Source organism: Cricetulus griseus, chromosome 2, assembly GCF_003668045.3.
Source record: "Cricetulus griseus strain 17A/GY chromosome 2, alternate assembly CriGri-PICRH-1.0, whole genome shotgun sequence".
NCBI lineage: Eukaryota > Metazoa > Chordata > Mammalia > Rodentia > Cricetidae > Cricetulus > Cricetulus griseus.
The window spans coordinates 88716522-88732765 of NC_048595.1; the positions used below are offsets into that span (position 1 = coordinate 88716522).

At 44.3% G+C, this 16244-nt stretch overlaps 1 pseudogene; it reads right to left on the minus strand.

The window, feature by feature from the left end:
• Positions 1-14945, minus strand: part of LOC113834425 — a 35369-nt pseudogene extending 20424 nt beyond the window's left edge.
• Positions 14946-16244: the final 1299 nt, after the last annotated feature.

Consider the following 16244-nt stretch of genomic DNA (forward strand, 5'->3'; position numbering starts at 1 on the left):
CCTGGTTTATGTAGTGCTGGGATTCCCGGGGCTTTATGTACTCCAGGCAAGTACTCTACCTATGAGTCCACATCCCTAACCCTCTATGCCTTACTCCTCTCAGATTCAGACTAAGAGAAAAACCAGTGTGTTGTTTAGGCTCACTGTTGGGAAGCTTAAATGACTTAATACATGTACAGTGCTTGGATACTGTCTGTGCAGAGTCGACCCTTGACCAATTCTTGTCAATGTTAAACAGAACTCCTGAATTTCTACCTCTCATGTTAATGGAGTATTACTCCCTCTACCTGCGTAAAGGGAATGTGTCCAGTATAAAAATTTAGTTTCTTTCCCATGCAGCTAGGTCATGTGATGTCCTTTATGAGTTGATCTGTTTGTGGGAGAGGGCTAGCTGGAAGGTTCATCCAGGTAATGGCTAGATTTCTGTGTCACAAGGTCTAGAAACACAGGGTTGATGTGGATGACACTCACCCAGGAGAAGTCAACATCACAAAACTGAGTAAAACCTCTCTCAAAGTAGAACAGTTTGTCCTGGTCCATCTGTGAGTCTGCTATCAGGGCCTTGGACTAGGAGAGCTTGCAGTTATGATTCTCATTCATGCTGTCATCCCAGGTTGTGATACAAGGGATATGTTGAGCGGAAGTGGTGCTGTGCAGAGTGTGGGACCACACAATGAACACAATTAACAGGAAAGATACTTGGACCCTTGTATGAAGGAATCCAGTGGCCCTGGAAGTCATGGTGGTTAAATGAAACAGTTGATTATCATGAGATCTGACTAGGAGAACAGCCTACCACAGATGGGTCTGCCAAGCAGAAGCCGAGAGCTGTTCTGCAAGGGGAACTACTGGTCAGCTGTCTCATCTAGGGAACCTAAGGGCCTGTGGACAGGCTTCACTTGTGGTGTTTTATGGAACTTTGGCATTCCCATTGGTTTATGGCCTCAGTAAGCTACTTTCAGAATTCACTGTCAACTGGGAGGATGCCACTGGGAAACTGACATGCTATAAACATCCTTATCCTATCATCTGGGTGACACTGGATGGCACATTGGATAAAGTGATTATGTCAGTAGAAACTTGTCCTGCTTCAGCAAATAAGCATGTGACCATGCAAGCAACTTAACAAACTCAAAACAACAAACACATAGAAGGAGGAAGGGACTTGGTGGGGGAAAAGAAGGGGTTCAGAAAGAGTGGGGTGGTAATAAGAAAGAATAATGAGGGTAAAATTACCAAAATTAAGTGTGTGTGTGTGTGTGTATGAGAGAGAGAGAGAGAGAGAAAGAGAGAGAGAGACAGAGAGAAAAAGAGAGAGAAAGAGAGAGAGACAGAGAGAGAGAGATGATAAAAACTGAAAAGTAACAATAAGTACAAGGTTCTTGGTTGAAAATGCATTGAATCCATCCATATCCCAAACAACATCACAGCTTAACAATATAGAACATGCAGAGAAGGCTTGTTTGGGTTCACTGCCTAGTCACATGTCTGATGGAACTGATGCTCAACTGTCTCAGCCTGCCATAGAGGATTGTGTCATATAACCTTAGTGCAGGAAACAATCAAAATGCAAAGTGTGGCTTCTTCCGACTATATCTTTTTTTCAGCACTGCAAAATTGTAAGATTTGGCCTGGAGAAATGGGTCAGTGATTAAGAATATATGCTGCTCTTCCAGAGGACCTGTTCCCAGCACCTATATGGTGATTCATAACCATCTGTAACTCGAGTTCCAAGGGATCTGATGCCCTCTTCTGACTTCCTCAAGCACTAGGCACTCATGTGGTGTACATACATGTAGGCAGGCCAACACCCATACACATAGACTAAAATTAAATAAATGTTTTTGTTTTTAATTGCAAAATTATAAATGAAGGAAAGGGTATAATACATAGGAGGTAGGGACTTAGTGTGATCTTGGCAAGGCATAACTCTACTGGGTCACAGTCCTGCTTTACAAGATCTCCAAAGTGTAGGCAGCAATGATGGAGAGACTAGGGTGACTGTCAGTCCTTGGAGCCACCTCTTAAACTGTACCTGGTCTTAATCAGAGGACCTCAAAACTGATCACTAAGTGCTTACCCAGTAAACACTTTACAGATGTCATATAACACATCTGGATACCCCAGAACCCTTTATTTCTGAACACTAAACATGACAGTTAGCCATGTTCTCTTAGAACATAAGAACCTCTACAGTAGAGAATAACAAGTTCTTTCTCTGCAGATTAGCAGACTAGCAGGGGTGGAGGACAATTTGCTGTATTTACAGCATTATATGCAATCCACTCTATTCATATTCTCAACCACAATTCCCCAGTAAGGACACCCATCACAAATTTGACGTTAAAGATTAGAATGTGAAGACCTGGTCTAGAGGACCCTTACAACCCTGGCTACCTGTTAAAATATTTCATCTGACACAGTTGGCCGTTGACAGGAATGAGCCAGATTATTCTTGGACAACTGTAGATAGTTCTGTTATGGGAGTACAGGAGTCAAAGCTGTAAGGATTCAGGCATTATGCTGGCCTGCCCCTGTCACCTGGCAAAATGCACTCAGGCAGTGCTCTGGTCAGCCCAGGGTTCCATGAGTACTAGTCTTCAGGCAGGTGTAAAGGACCTCTTTAAAAGACAGACCCCCGCCCCCATTTACGCTCTCTTACCCTCTTTCTGCTCTTTCTGACTCTCATCTCTTTCTGTTCTTTCCACTCTCTTTACAGCTCTTCTCTCTCTCCTCTCTTTCTGTTCCTGTCTCCCTCTTCTCTTCTGTCCTCTCTGTGTGTCTCCATGTTTCTTTACCTCTTTTCTTTTTCCTTCCCTCTCCCTCCCCTTTCTAATAAAACTTCTCACTCAAGCTCTGTCTGCCTGGCATGTTTGTCCCCCACCTTGGTCACTCTCACCGGCTATGGAATCTGCCATGGTCCCCCATGCAGGACCCCCTTCCAGCTTTATCTTACCATTAGAAGCAAAAGAACAACAAAAGCCCTTGTTTTGAGAGTTCCACCACACTTGGCTTGGGTCACAAGTAGAGTCTCAGTGCAGCAATTAAAGAAGTGATCAAGGGCTACAAGCTGCAGCTCAATAATAGAGCATTTGGGTGACATGCATGAGGTCACAGGTTCAATATCTAGTACCACAAACCAAAGAAAACAAAGATTATTATGGGTGAAGGAAGATTTACGTGGCATCACCACCTTAAGAGGGGATTCAGTGACTCTAAGTCCATCTCCTTAGTACTGACCTGAACTTAAAGACTTTGCTAGAAGAATTGGGCTGGGGACAAGAGGCATGTATAATTAAACAATCTTATCAAGTTGTGGCCGGATTCATCATTATCTCAGTTCTGGTTCTGCAAGGTGGCTCAAAGAGGTCTTAAGTGCTAGAGGGGACAATACAGTTCCCATCAAATTATCTGGACTCCAGGGTTCAACTTTAGCATCATAGATAATTTTCCTCATTTACTTGTTGGGGGGGGGGTCACTGTGGCTCCTAGATGGCTTGAGCAGTCATATAATCAGTCTTCCTATTACTGGAATCCAAGGTGATTGGCTCAAAGTTTAGGACTATGGCTACATGCTGAGCTTTTGAGTGAGACAGAGCTATCACAATGAGCACTGGACATTTAAGTTACTAATTTGGTCTCCTTGTAGTGAAGTGGAAACAGACTGGATCTTCCTGCAGCTCTAGAAACCATTTCCTCCTTTAGGAAATTGTTTGAGAATGTAGAGTCAGCATGACAGTGGTGAATTGTGACTGCCACTATCTGAGCCATCAGTCAGAGGAAAGTTCAGTGGACAGAAGGTGGGTGTGGCCCGGGAGAGGTTAGAGTTGAGCAAGCCATTCTTGAGAGGTCCCCACCGAGACAAAACAAGCCTTCAAAGCAGATCCCCATTTAAGTCATTCAGACATTTGGAAAATCCTTTCATTGTTTTTATGATTTAGCTACTACTACTCTTCCATTCATTCCAGAAAGCCTTCTGACTCAGTTGCCTATTTTATTCTCAGACATTACCATCTTAGTCTGGGCCAGTCTCTCAAGAAGGAGATATCCTGCCTGCTTTCATGGTTGGGGTGCGTTCATCAGCCTTTGCCCTCTTTATTTTGATACTGGAACTCTGAGCTTGGCAAACTCACTTCCTCTTTCAGCCAGGTTTGGATTAGCTCTGGGGTGACTTGATATCTGTTCTGGAAGTAAGTGTGGGAGGTGGGCTGATGCAGAAAGCTCAGATAAATAACCGTCCCGCTGGGAGACCCAGGTAGAAGAGAGAGGATCTGCAGATCTACAGCAAACATTCTTCATGGCCTCTGCTCCACTGCTTCCACAGAACCGTCTATTGTCCCTGGAGGTGATAAGGAAAGTTGTCTGCTAGGAGTTTCCTGCTAATTCCAATGGCCCTGATTGTGCGATTGGGGAAGAGATAGGTTTGGAATGGATTTGAGATGCCACATGTTGGGGGTGGAAGCTGGTAACTACCTGGATGTTGTTTTTCTGGCTTAGATGAATCAACTGTCCATTCTGTGTGACAGCTAACTGTGCCTTTATAAGACATGAATGTTGCTTCTGCTTCACCCTTTGGTGGCTCACCAGCAATTAAAGAATCAGATTTGGAGCTTCTGCTCATGAACTTTGCTGTTCATGACCAGGTCACTGCTTCTTCCTTCCCAGTGGGCCATGACTGGTCACCTTTTGTGGCGAAGGTCGACAAACTACAGGCTACTACCCAAATTTGGCCCTCCAAAAGCCACAGCTAAGAATGAATGACTTTGATGTCCTGAAGGTAGTTACATGCTGAATGATTAAACAAGGTACCAACATGGCTGTTTCTGATTTCACTTCTTGATTTGAAAGCCTAAAATATTTTCTGTCTGGTCCTTTGCAGAGAAAGTTTCCTGTCCCCTTTACGGTACCATGTCACCCTTTGATGTTTAGTTTTTGTTCCTAATTTTTTCACCCATAGTGACTTTGCAAACTGTCCCTGCTCCTTAAAACTGTTTTATGCTCCCCATGGTGTCTCATGTATCCTAGGCTGGTGTTGAACTCCCTGTGTAGCCAAAGATGATCTTGAATTTTTGGTCCTCTTTAGTGCTGAAATTCTAGGTACGTGCCATCATGCCCAGTTTATGTTTATGTGAATGCAGTTCTGGGGATGGAATACAGGGCTTTGTGTGTGCTAGACAAGCATTCCACCAAATGAGCCCCAGCCCTGGTCCCAAATTGCTTCTGTTCTCTAGTCACCCAGCTTTGTTGCACCAGGTGCCTGGAATAGAAATGGAGTGAGTCACTGTTTCTCTAAGAGTACACAGCTCAGAGGGAAAGCCACAATTACACCTGTGAGTAGAGAAACACGGTTAGGGGTCATTTGGGTTAAACAGAGGGTGCCCTGGGGTCATTGCTATCAGAAGGAGATATCAGCAAGGTTCTCTGGAAACAATGGAGTTAAACTGAATTTTTAAGGAAAAGAGTAGAAGTTTCCAAGGTTAAAGGGGGACTCAATTAAAGGTACCACTTAAAAAGAGAAATAATAGAAGCCAGGGTTGTCAAGAACTTTGTATCAAGAGAAAGCCATGGGAAGTCCCAGAAGGACTTTTAACAGAGATAGCTCCAGGCCCATTTGCTGTTTTTAAGGGTGGTATGGATACAAAGTAAAGAGTTAGGCAAGACTTGAGGCCGACTACATAAGAGGCCTTGACTCACCGGGTTAAGAAGTCCTGACACATAAATACTTAGATTTGAGAGCATTTAGTGAACCCTTGAGAGCATATTACAGATGAGGGATAGGTAAGTCTTGCTGGAGTCCCTTTTTATAGTTGCCAAGGTCTAGGCATTAAGTAGATAGATGATGGAGCCAGTGGCTAATGTAGGGGCCTTGGAAGACCAGCTGCTGTTGTGCAGGAAGAACAGGCAGTTTGGTACTGCCTGTCATTCAAATGAGAAAGTCTTTAGAGTCACTGCTGAGATAAGACTATGCCCTGCCCTAGGTTATTCCATCTTATGCCCAAGTGTGGTTCTTTTGAGTGTGCCCTGTTATTCTTTTGTTCACATTAGATATAAAGAAAAAGAGGCAGATGAGACATAAGATTAAGAGACATATTAGACATATTAAGCAGTTTATTATAGGCCTGGCAGAGTATGGAGACTAAGAGAGAAGAGAAACAGGGTAAATGGCTGACCGCCATGGCCGGTCACCATACAGAAAGAGAGAAGAGAAGCAGAAGCAGATAGAGAAGAGAAGAGTAGGCAGTATATAGAGAGAAGTGTAGAGAGAGGAAGAGAGAGAAATGTAGAGAGAGAAATGTAGAGAGAGCATAAGTGGGCAGGGATCTGTCTTTTAAAGGGGCCCTCTGCACCTGCATGCAGACTTAGTTCCCATGGAACCCTGGGCTGACCAGGGTGCCGCCTGTTCCACCAGGTAACAGGGGCAGGCCAGCATAATGCCTGAACCTTTCATGCCTTGTCCCGAGAGACATTATTTATAACAAATAGCTTTCGGTTTTATTTTGAAGATGGAGATGACTGAACCTGATTGGACATGTGAACAACATCATCTGTCTGGAACCACTAAGACACAGGTAACGTTGGATAACTCTTTCCTAAGTAGAACTGGTGCCACCGTATAAATTTATCAGAGTAAATTTGGGCTTTGGCCACACATAGGTGTATTAAAATCTTATCAGCAAAGCCAGGCATAGAAACTTACAGACATACCCGACTGATAAGAAGGTGCAGGAAGGACTCCGAATATAGTCATGGCAATGGCCCTACTAACTTGTCATCTGACCACGGGAATGTGCATCAAGGGACCAACAGTTAGAGAACTCCAGACTGTCCCAGGGACCCCAGCTTGGCTCAGTTCCCACTATTGCCTCAGTCTCCTAAAATTACTGCCCATTCATTTTCCTGCTTTTTCATCTGGAGCTGCTACCCCTCAGTCCATCCTTTGTTTACCTGGACCTGGTGTTGTCTTTCTCCTCTCCGGCTTCCACTGCACCTCACTTCTGCAGTTCAACCCTGATGCTGCAGCTTGATTCTAAGGCAACAGCTATGTTTCCAGCAGACCTCTGGTCTAGTTTGTGACTTTGCTCTCACAGATGCTGCATCGTCAACACAGCTTCTGGCTCTCAGGCCCCTTTGTAACCACTCTGTAACTTACCTACATATAGAGATATGGAAATAGATATAGATAGAGATAGATATAGATAGCCAAAGAGAGAGAAAGATTTATAATGTGGTGTGCAATGTGGGATCTGAGTTACTATTGATAATTAAGATAGGAATAAAAGAATTTATATTTACCATGACCAGGGCTACCAAGGAAAGGGGTTCTACTGCACAGATTTCTGCCAGTGACACCATTGTACTTTACGAATTTATTGCCATTCGGTGAAGTCTGATGTGGTGGAAAACCAGAATGTGTTTGCCTCTGCTATGTTCCTGACCATGACAGTCACTTTCTGCAAGAGGTCCTCAGCCTGAGCTGGGATCATCCATTAGTCTGATCAGAACATTGGTCAAGTATCATTTAAGTAATCTGTTATTTTTTGTTTCCTCCTTCAGTTAGGTGAGATGACCTCATTGGAAGTTGATGTCGTGTCTACCAAATTGCCATACTATCAGAGGCCGGCATTGTCCAGTACTAAGGCAGGCATGGCTGAGCTGACCTGAAATGGGGTGTGCTGAAGTTGGCTGAGCGACAGCCCTGTTCCTCAAAAGACCTATGTTCAAGTCTTGCTGCTAACTAGCTGAGTAACCTTTGTCCATTCATTTCTTATGAAGAGAATCTACCTTCCCTCATGTTTTTAGAGTCATTCAGGGAGAAATGGAGACAGTTGACATGAATAAGGGGATAAACTGGAGCACTGGACATCAAAAAGCCTGGATCCTTACTGGCTGTGTCACTGATGACAAAACTTTGAATGGACTATTCCTATCATTGTGATGTTGACATCTCTTCTTTTTTGGGGGGTGGGGGTGAGGGTGGGAGGGGGTGTTGAATTAGATCATGGTCCTTCCTGTCTAGCTTCTGTTATGATTTATGAGACCAGACAATAGATGTGGCATGGCATGCAAATGATAGATTCAGAAACAAATAATATGGGAATTCATATTTCAGCATCCAAGAGAGGCTTCAGCTGTAAATGATGTATGCATAAACTGCACCCTGGTCAGGGTATAACATGTCTTCTGGTCTGGGTGTCTCCTGGCTCCCCTTCACAACTGAGGGGCTTCTCCCCTCCCAAGCTGGGGTGAGTGCTGTCTGCTCTCTGTCTGCAGAAATATCTTGAGCTGAAGAGAATGGCTGTCCCCAGTCACCTGTCTCTGGGAACAGCCCTTATCCAGTCACTAGCTGTTGTGAGAGTCAAGCACTCTAATGAGTGGAAATCTTAGAAGAGCCACCCCAGCCCAGAGCTCCTCTGGAACCCACTGGAACTGCTTCTGGGTTCCCACTGGAACCCACTTCTACTTCCCCTTCACTTCCACCCAGCCCAGACCTCTTTATTTCTCACTTAAAATTTAATGTGTATAGTTGTTTTGCCTACATGTAAATCTGCTCTCTCTCTCTGTTTCTCTCTCTCTCTCTCTCTCTCTCTCTCTCTCTCTCTCTCTCTGTGTGTGTGTGTGTGTGTGTGTGTGTAGTGCACACAGAAACCATAAGAGGGAGTTGGATTTCCTGGAAAAAGAATTATAGATGGTTGCTAGCAGGGAATAGATCCTGGGCCCTCTGGGAGAGCATCCAGTGCCCTCAACCACCAAGCCATCTCTCCAGCCCTTCTCTTCATTACTTGAGGAGTTTCCAAGCCCATTTCCACCCAAATCAGTGTTTCCCAGGAAATGTGACCTCTTACCCTGTTGTTCTGCGATGTGTGAATCTGGATTAGGCACTCTGTCAGTAGGGTAAGGTAGAAGTCAGCCAAGCCTCCCACAACTCCTAAATAATAACAAGTTCAAGTTGAGATCTTCTACACTAGAGTGCTAAAGATGACATCTTCATGTCTTCCCTCAGACACAAAATCTGTCTACACACACAGTCATGGGAACAGAGATAACAGAGGATAAGAAGGATGGGGGATTCCAGAACAAGATAAACTGATACATCTGTGTGAATATATCTCCCAGCACTCAGGAGGCAGAAGCAGGCAGATCTCTGAGTTTCAGGCCAACCTCAACTCAAACTACAGAGCTAGTTTCAGGACAGCCAGGGCTGTTACACAGAGAAACCCTGTCTCAAAAAACAAAAACAAACAAACAAACAAAAGAAAATATCATAATGAAACCCATTATTTTGTCTGCTAACTAAAAATGATTAAAAAGAGACATTGTAGACCAAACCAACAAAGACTGATTGCTGCTAGAACCATAAGAAAGATGGCTTCATCTGTGCATCCCGCTGCACTTCAAAGCAGCAGTCATGGTTTCTTCTATTTTACTATCCTGAGACAAAGGAGGTAGTAAATTGGGACCCGCTTGGCCAGCTCCTTTCCAAACCACACAGGAAATCTCCCTCAGGAGTCTTGGGGAGATGGCTCAGTGGGTCAGAGCACTTACTCACAAGCATGGGGACTTGAATTCAAATTCCCAGCCTCCATGTAAAAAGCCAGCATGGATGCATTCACACCTGTAACCCAGTGATGCAGGGCAGACAGAAGATCACTGGGGCTTGCTGGCTGCCAGCCTAGCTTTGGGTTCTGCAAGAGATCTGTCTCAAAGGGCTAAGGCAGAGCAAGATGGAGCAGGGGACCTGACATCCCCCTCTCCACTCTGTGAGCACACCCATGCTCACATATGTGCCTATCCTAACACCCCCCCCCAACAGGGAAAACCCCTCCAAATGACACAATGAAAAGCCTCTCCAAATGGCACTATACAGCTCCTCTCTAAATGATCCTGTAAAAAACGACGACAACAAAAACCCTAGAAAAGTCCATCGTACTTAATAAATCGTAACTCTAATGCTTCACACCCAGAAACTGGGGAACCTCAGTCTCATTGCCTGCAACCAGTTGCCTGGGCTTCACCATTTGAAGACACTTCAGACACATCGTCTATGGAGGATGAAGAAGTTACAGCCTTGTTCCGTCGCACAAGTTCAGTGCACCACAAAGAGGCAGAGAAAGATAGCGGAAAGCAGAGAGACAAATGATTAGTTATCATCCTGCGAATAGCTAGATAAATATTGACTAAGAGTGCCTGGGAAAAGAAGCAATCGGAGCTGCCTGCAGAAATTAGCTTCCCTCCTCCCTCCCTCCCCCTACTGTTCGGCAGCTTTGCAGTGAGAATCTGGCTGCTTTATTTCTCTCAGTGGGAGCTGCCATTTTAATGACTCAGCGCAGCACTTCTTCAGCGGGCGGTCCTGCCTCAGGTGGCAGATCAGGCCTGGGAGAATTGAGGTCTCATTTCAACTAAGTCAGAAATTTCCCAACTTGTTTTAAAATGAAATAGATTTGTAAAAATAACAATAATAATTATTTGACAGTCCTATTATAGCTCCCATATTGAAATTTAACCTTTAAAGTAGAATCCATCCTTCTATTTTCCCAAGGAAATGGACTTTCTTGGCTCCCCTGTCAGGCATTTCCCACCTGAGCTAAAAATTTCCCGGGCTCAAGTTTCCTGAAGTCAGTAAACAGTCCCAGAGGAACTCAGGTCTTCATGAGCTGAGCCTTGTGGTGATGTTTGCTATTGTTCACAATTAGCTATTTTCAGTTTTAAATGTAGTTTTCTTCATACTTTAAGCCTTTAAAAACGTATAAAGCATAAAAGTGTTTGTGTGTGTGTGTGTGTGTGTGTGTGTGTGTGTGTGTGTATAAAACACATCAATGTGGAAGTGTCTACAGAACAAGGGAACAAGGGGGACTCAGGGGAGGGGAAGAGGGAACATAAACTTGTATGGAAATAAATGAAAAAAATAAAATTTAAGAATGTGTATTGAACCCAACCTCTCACCTTGGGGAAATGGTTATTTCTCCAGGCAACATGTCAGTTTTCAAATAGCCTTAATAGGGTTTTCCTTCAACTTTTAAATAGTGGGCCATAGCTGACAGGCAACAGAATGTACCAATCATCACCCAGTTTGCCAACTTTTTCAGTCCAAGGTACCTGGCTCTCTATCTGTCACATGCAGACTGGCTGTGACCCATATTCGAGATCACAGGCTTCTGTTTCAGTGTTGGGGGTTAAGTGAGATGTTGATTGTGCTCAAAGGTCTCCTGGTTTGCCCTCCACCCCCACCAGCACCCTGACCTAAGGCACTGGGGCCTCTACTCGAACTGTATCTTCCAACTTCCGTACTTGTTGCCCCCTTCCATCCAAATGGGGAAACTATGATCTTATCTGGAGTTGAGGCCAGTGTGAAGTATTAGGACCTGAGGGTGGAGCCCTTAGGAATGGGATTTGTGTCCTTAGAGGAGGAGGCCAGACAGCTGAGCTCTACAACCCAGAACTCACAAACACTGGCATTCTGGCCTTGAATTTCCCAGCCGTGGTGACTATAAGACAGGAATTTCTGTGGCTTGTTCTGTTGTTTGAACTTTAGAGTGTACTGTTCCAGTACCCTATGGGACTGTGATGTGCTCAACTCAACCTCAGGACCACTCAGTGGTCCTTCCTGCTCCTCCAGCCACCTGCTCAGAGTCTTCTCCAACTGTGCCTTCCTCCCTTCCCCCACTCCTTTTCAAACTCTAGCAATATCTCTAACCAACCTTATGGCACTTCCCTTCCATCTTAGAGGAATTTTTTTGTGCCTTATTCACAGACTTTGCCTCCCACGTGTCTGTCAACTTCCTCAAAGATGTGGTGTCTGCAAGGATGAGCTCACCAAGAAGTTCCCTTATGTATTCTCAAGCTCATCCCACCAGCTGGTCTTTTTGATTGCTATATCTACCCAGGACCCTAAGCATGTGGCATTTCCTGGTTGGCCTCTCAACCCTCAGGCCTGTTTTATGTGCCAACTTGTGAGGTTCCCTCAAGCAGCCTCTCTGGAGGTGAGATTACTTTTGGCCATCCTCACCTTGCCTTCCATGATTTTCCATGAATGTAACAGAGATGTCAAGTTCTGCTGCTGCTGCCTCCCTGATTTGCCACCATGCACGATGATAGCTGGATTCTCACTCAACGTGTCTTGGCTGTGACCTTCACATCCGTATTGTGGTGGCCTAATTAAATGCTCATCAAGCCCACAGGTACCTGCTCCATCTTCCCCAGCAGTGTGGTATTTCCTACAGTAAGTAAAATCATATGAGTGGGCGTATTGGTTTCTTTTTATTGCTGTGATAAGATACCATGACCAAGGCAACTTGTAAAAGAATATGTTTAATTGGGCTTAGGGTTGCAGAGGGTTGGAGTCCACGATGGCAAAGGAAAGTTATGACAGTGGGAACAGCTGGGAGCTTACCTCTTGATCCAAATTAGATGAAGTCAGAGCTAATTCAAAATTGTGTGAGTCTTTTGAAACCTTAAAACCTGCTACCAGTGACATACTTCCTCCAGCAAGGTGACACCTAATCTTTTCCACACAGCTATCCACTGGGGACCAAGTATTTAAACGTATGAGTCTATACCAGCCATTTTCATTCAAATCACCAGAGTGGGGGTGACACTTGCTTCACAGTGTCCCACCTCAAACCCCTCCTGCTCTGCTCTTCTTGCTTCAGATGAAGATGTCACAGCCTGCCACCTGTAATCATTGACCGGAACAGGAGTCCGTCTCTCCCTCTCCCCTTATCTACTCCCAATTTCTTAAGAACCCCCCACATTGGCTATGAATGAAAAATGACCTTTCTATAGTGCGCAGTCTCTGAAATCTCTGAGCTCCTTTAAAAGAATAAATCTTAAAATGTTTTTCTCCACTCTGGAGAAGTTCATATGCATATACAAAGAAATATGATCATATCCACTTCATTTCCCTCCCTGAACTCTCCCTGTATCTCTCTATCATGTTCCCCTCCCAATTCCACGTCTTTTTATTATTATTTTTTAAATAACCCAGTTGGTGCTGCTCACAAGTTCACGGGTGTGGAACCATCTACACACTAGCCTCCCTGTCTATGATGGGTTTTGACTGCCTTGATTTTTTATAGGTAATCGCAGGTGCCATGAGTTTATGAGTGTGAGAGTCATGTCGCATCCAGAGGACAGTGTTTTGCAGCACTCATTTCCATCCTCTGGCTCTTACATTCTTTCTGCCGTCTCTTATATAGTGTTCCCTAAACCTTGGCAGGGAGGAAAAGATGTCTAGTTAAAGCTAACCACTGTGGCTCTTATTTTCAGTATTTTGACCAATTCTTCATTTTATCATTGACTGCTGCCCACTATGAAGAGAAGTTTCTCAGAACCTCTTTGTTACAGCAATTATTTTCATCCTAACTCAAATGTGTGAGGAGAGAGAATCTTACAGTGGATTTGTCTTGGCTAGGGTTTCTATTGCTGTGAAGAGACAACCTGACCATGACAATTCTTATAATAGAAAAAACATTTAATTGGGGGTAGCTTATATTTTCAGAGGTTTAGTCCATTATCATTGTGGTATGACATGGTGGCATGCAGGCAGACATGGTGCTGGAGAAGGAGCTCAGAGTCCTGCATCTTGGCCTGCAGGCAGCAGGAAATGGTCTGAGACACTAGGTGTAGCTTAAGCATAGGAGACCTAAAAGATAATCCCACAGTGACACGCTTCCTCCAACAAGGCCACACCTCCGAACAATGCCCCTCCCTGTGAGCTTATGGAGGCCAATTACATTCAAACTACCACAGAAACATTCCCAGAATCCTTAGGGACAAAATGAGGTGGGGGGGGACACTCATGGTGAAGTAGGGCATAACATTTAGAAGGGACTGGGAATTAAAGAACTATTTTTTTTTTTTTTGAGACAGGGTACTGTCATACAGCATTCACTGGCCAGTAACTTGTGGCAACCCTCCTGCCTCAGTCTCCTTTGTGCTGAGATTTATAGGCATTTTCCCCACGCTCAGCTCTGTGTGAATAATATTTAATATTAATAATAGTAATAACTAATATGCTCATGGAACTGGGGACCTGCCTCTCTGTATGCCAGGTAGAAAAGAGGCAGTGATTCCAAGGGAAGGAAGAACCAAGCAGAGTGCAGAAAATCTAGCCCAGCCCTACCCTGTCAGGAGACAGTGCACACGTTGTTTTCATGGGTGTATTCCTGAGGAACCTGTAGCATCACTAAGCAGCACACTGGGAATTTGAAATTCGAGACTTCTTTCCCTCTGTGGTGGCTAGCAATCTGCACCAGGTTGGGAAGTGGGACATAAAATGGGTTAAAGAGAAAGGTTCAACATCAACACAGGAAGTAAGGTTCCAGAGTCCTGGCCTTCCATTTGAGGAGAGAGAGGCTCAGCATATGACTGAAATGGGCAGGAGAGCATCAGGCAGTGGGGTGTGAAGATGGGAATTGGGAGTGGGGCTGGAGGGTACCTAGTGAAAGGAGTCCCATAGGCCTGAGCACCTGATATTTCCTACTGTCAAATGGGGATGTCTGTCTGCTGACTGTGACAGGATACCCTAGCTGTGACACTGAGGTGGAGGATTACTTAAGACGCAAGTCCTTCCCTGCCACCCATCTGCATTCTGCCCAGCACTCCAGCAGTCTGGTACCTCTGAATAGAAACAGCATGTCCCTAGATCCTGCAGTCACTGAGAAGGAGCAACTGCGCATCACCACAGAGAGATCAACATGCTCTACAGATACTGTATTAAATCTCTAGCTCACAACCTGCCCCGTTCAAACCAAACTCTGAATCATATTACTGGGAGTATTTGGAAGAACTACAAATGGGCCTCCATCCATTTAAAAAGACCATCTTAGTGTGCACAGGAGAAACATGGCTATTCTGACACTTACCTGGGAGGCCAATGATGGATGGCTATTGGCTAGATCTCTAGGTGCCCTTTTTTCCTCAATGGACAAAGTTCCAGAATCTTCCATCTTCCCATGAATGTTGTCATTTCACACCTTTCTGCTCCTACCACTGTCCCACCAGCACACCAGGCAGCTGGATGTATTTACTGTTCTCTAAACCTCCCAGCTTGTCTCTGGCTTTCAAAGCTTTGAGTAAACTGCTCCTTCTGGCAGAAAGGCTCCTCCTCCTCCCCTCCACTCGTCTCCACCTGGACTCTCCCCATGATTTTTAAGAAGAAGTGCAAATCTCATGCCTTCTATCAAATCTGTGACATCTACAAGCTGGATTCATTGCTTTTTTCTCTTACCCTTCACAGCCTCGAACAGACTCTTTACACCAGGCTCTAGCTACATGAGGTTCAACTGTAATGTAATCCACATAAAACCTCTATGAAGTTAGTGATCTCATTATGACTAAGTTTACTGCTAATGAAAAATTAAAGCTTGAAGTTGCTAACTCTCCCAATGTTTTATTGGTAATTAAGTGACAAAGGCATATTTCAAACTCAGATCATATACCAAAGCCTGTAATCTGTTTTTTGTTCGTTTGGTTTGGGTTTTGGTTTTTTGAGCCAGGGTGTCCCTGTGTAGCTTTGGAGCCTGTACTCCTTGCCCTGTAGACCAGGCTCTCCTAGAATTCACAAAGATCCACCTGCCTCTGCCTCCCGAGTGCTGGAATTAAAGGTGTGTGCCACCACAGCCTGGCCTGTAATCTGTTTTGCTTTAAAATAATTTATTGAACTATGAGTTCAAGGCCAGACTGGTCTACATAGTCAGTTCTTCCAGGATAGCCAGAGCTATATAGAGAGACCCTGTCTTGAAGAAAAATCAAAGTAAATAAACTAATAGTCATTTATTCATGTCTTTACTAGGCTTGAGTTTCTTAAACAAATTGTGGCCTTCCATGCCTCTGTCCCAGATAAAACCTAGCACTGTGTCTACTACATGATAGACATCCTATAAATGTTTTGAGAATAATACAGAGAAAAAATGAGTATACCATGTTGAAGCTTCTAAGACTTTTCTGTTGTTAGTTTTTAAGTTGGAGAGGCATGAAAGTTGTTAAGAGTTCCCTTCTGGTAATGAGGTTGGAAAGCCAGGTCCCTATAAGAGAAAAGATTATTTTTCCCACTAGGAAAATCCAAAGTCATGAAAATCAGAGTATACAACTGAACTCGTGGCAGCCTGAAGAGCTCATCTTCAAATGGGCTTCTTCCTTGAGCAGTTAGCATATATGCATAATCTCTGAATTCTATTTGTCCATTCAGCAAAGATTGGTGGAGCATACCCAATGCATCAGATCAGGCTCTGTCTATTTTGGGGACA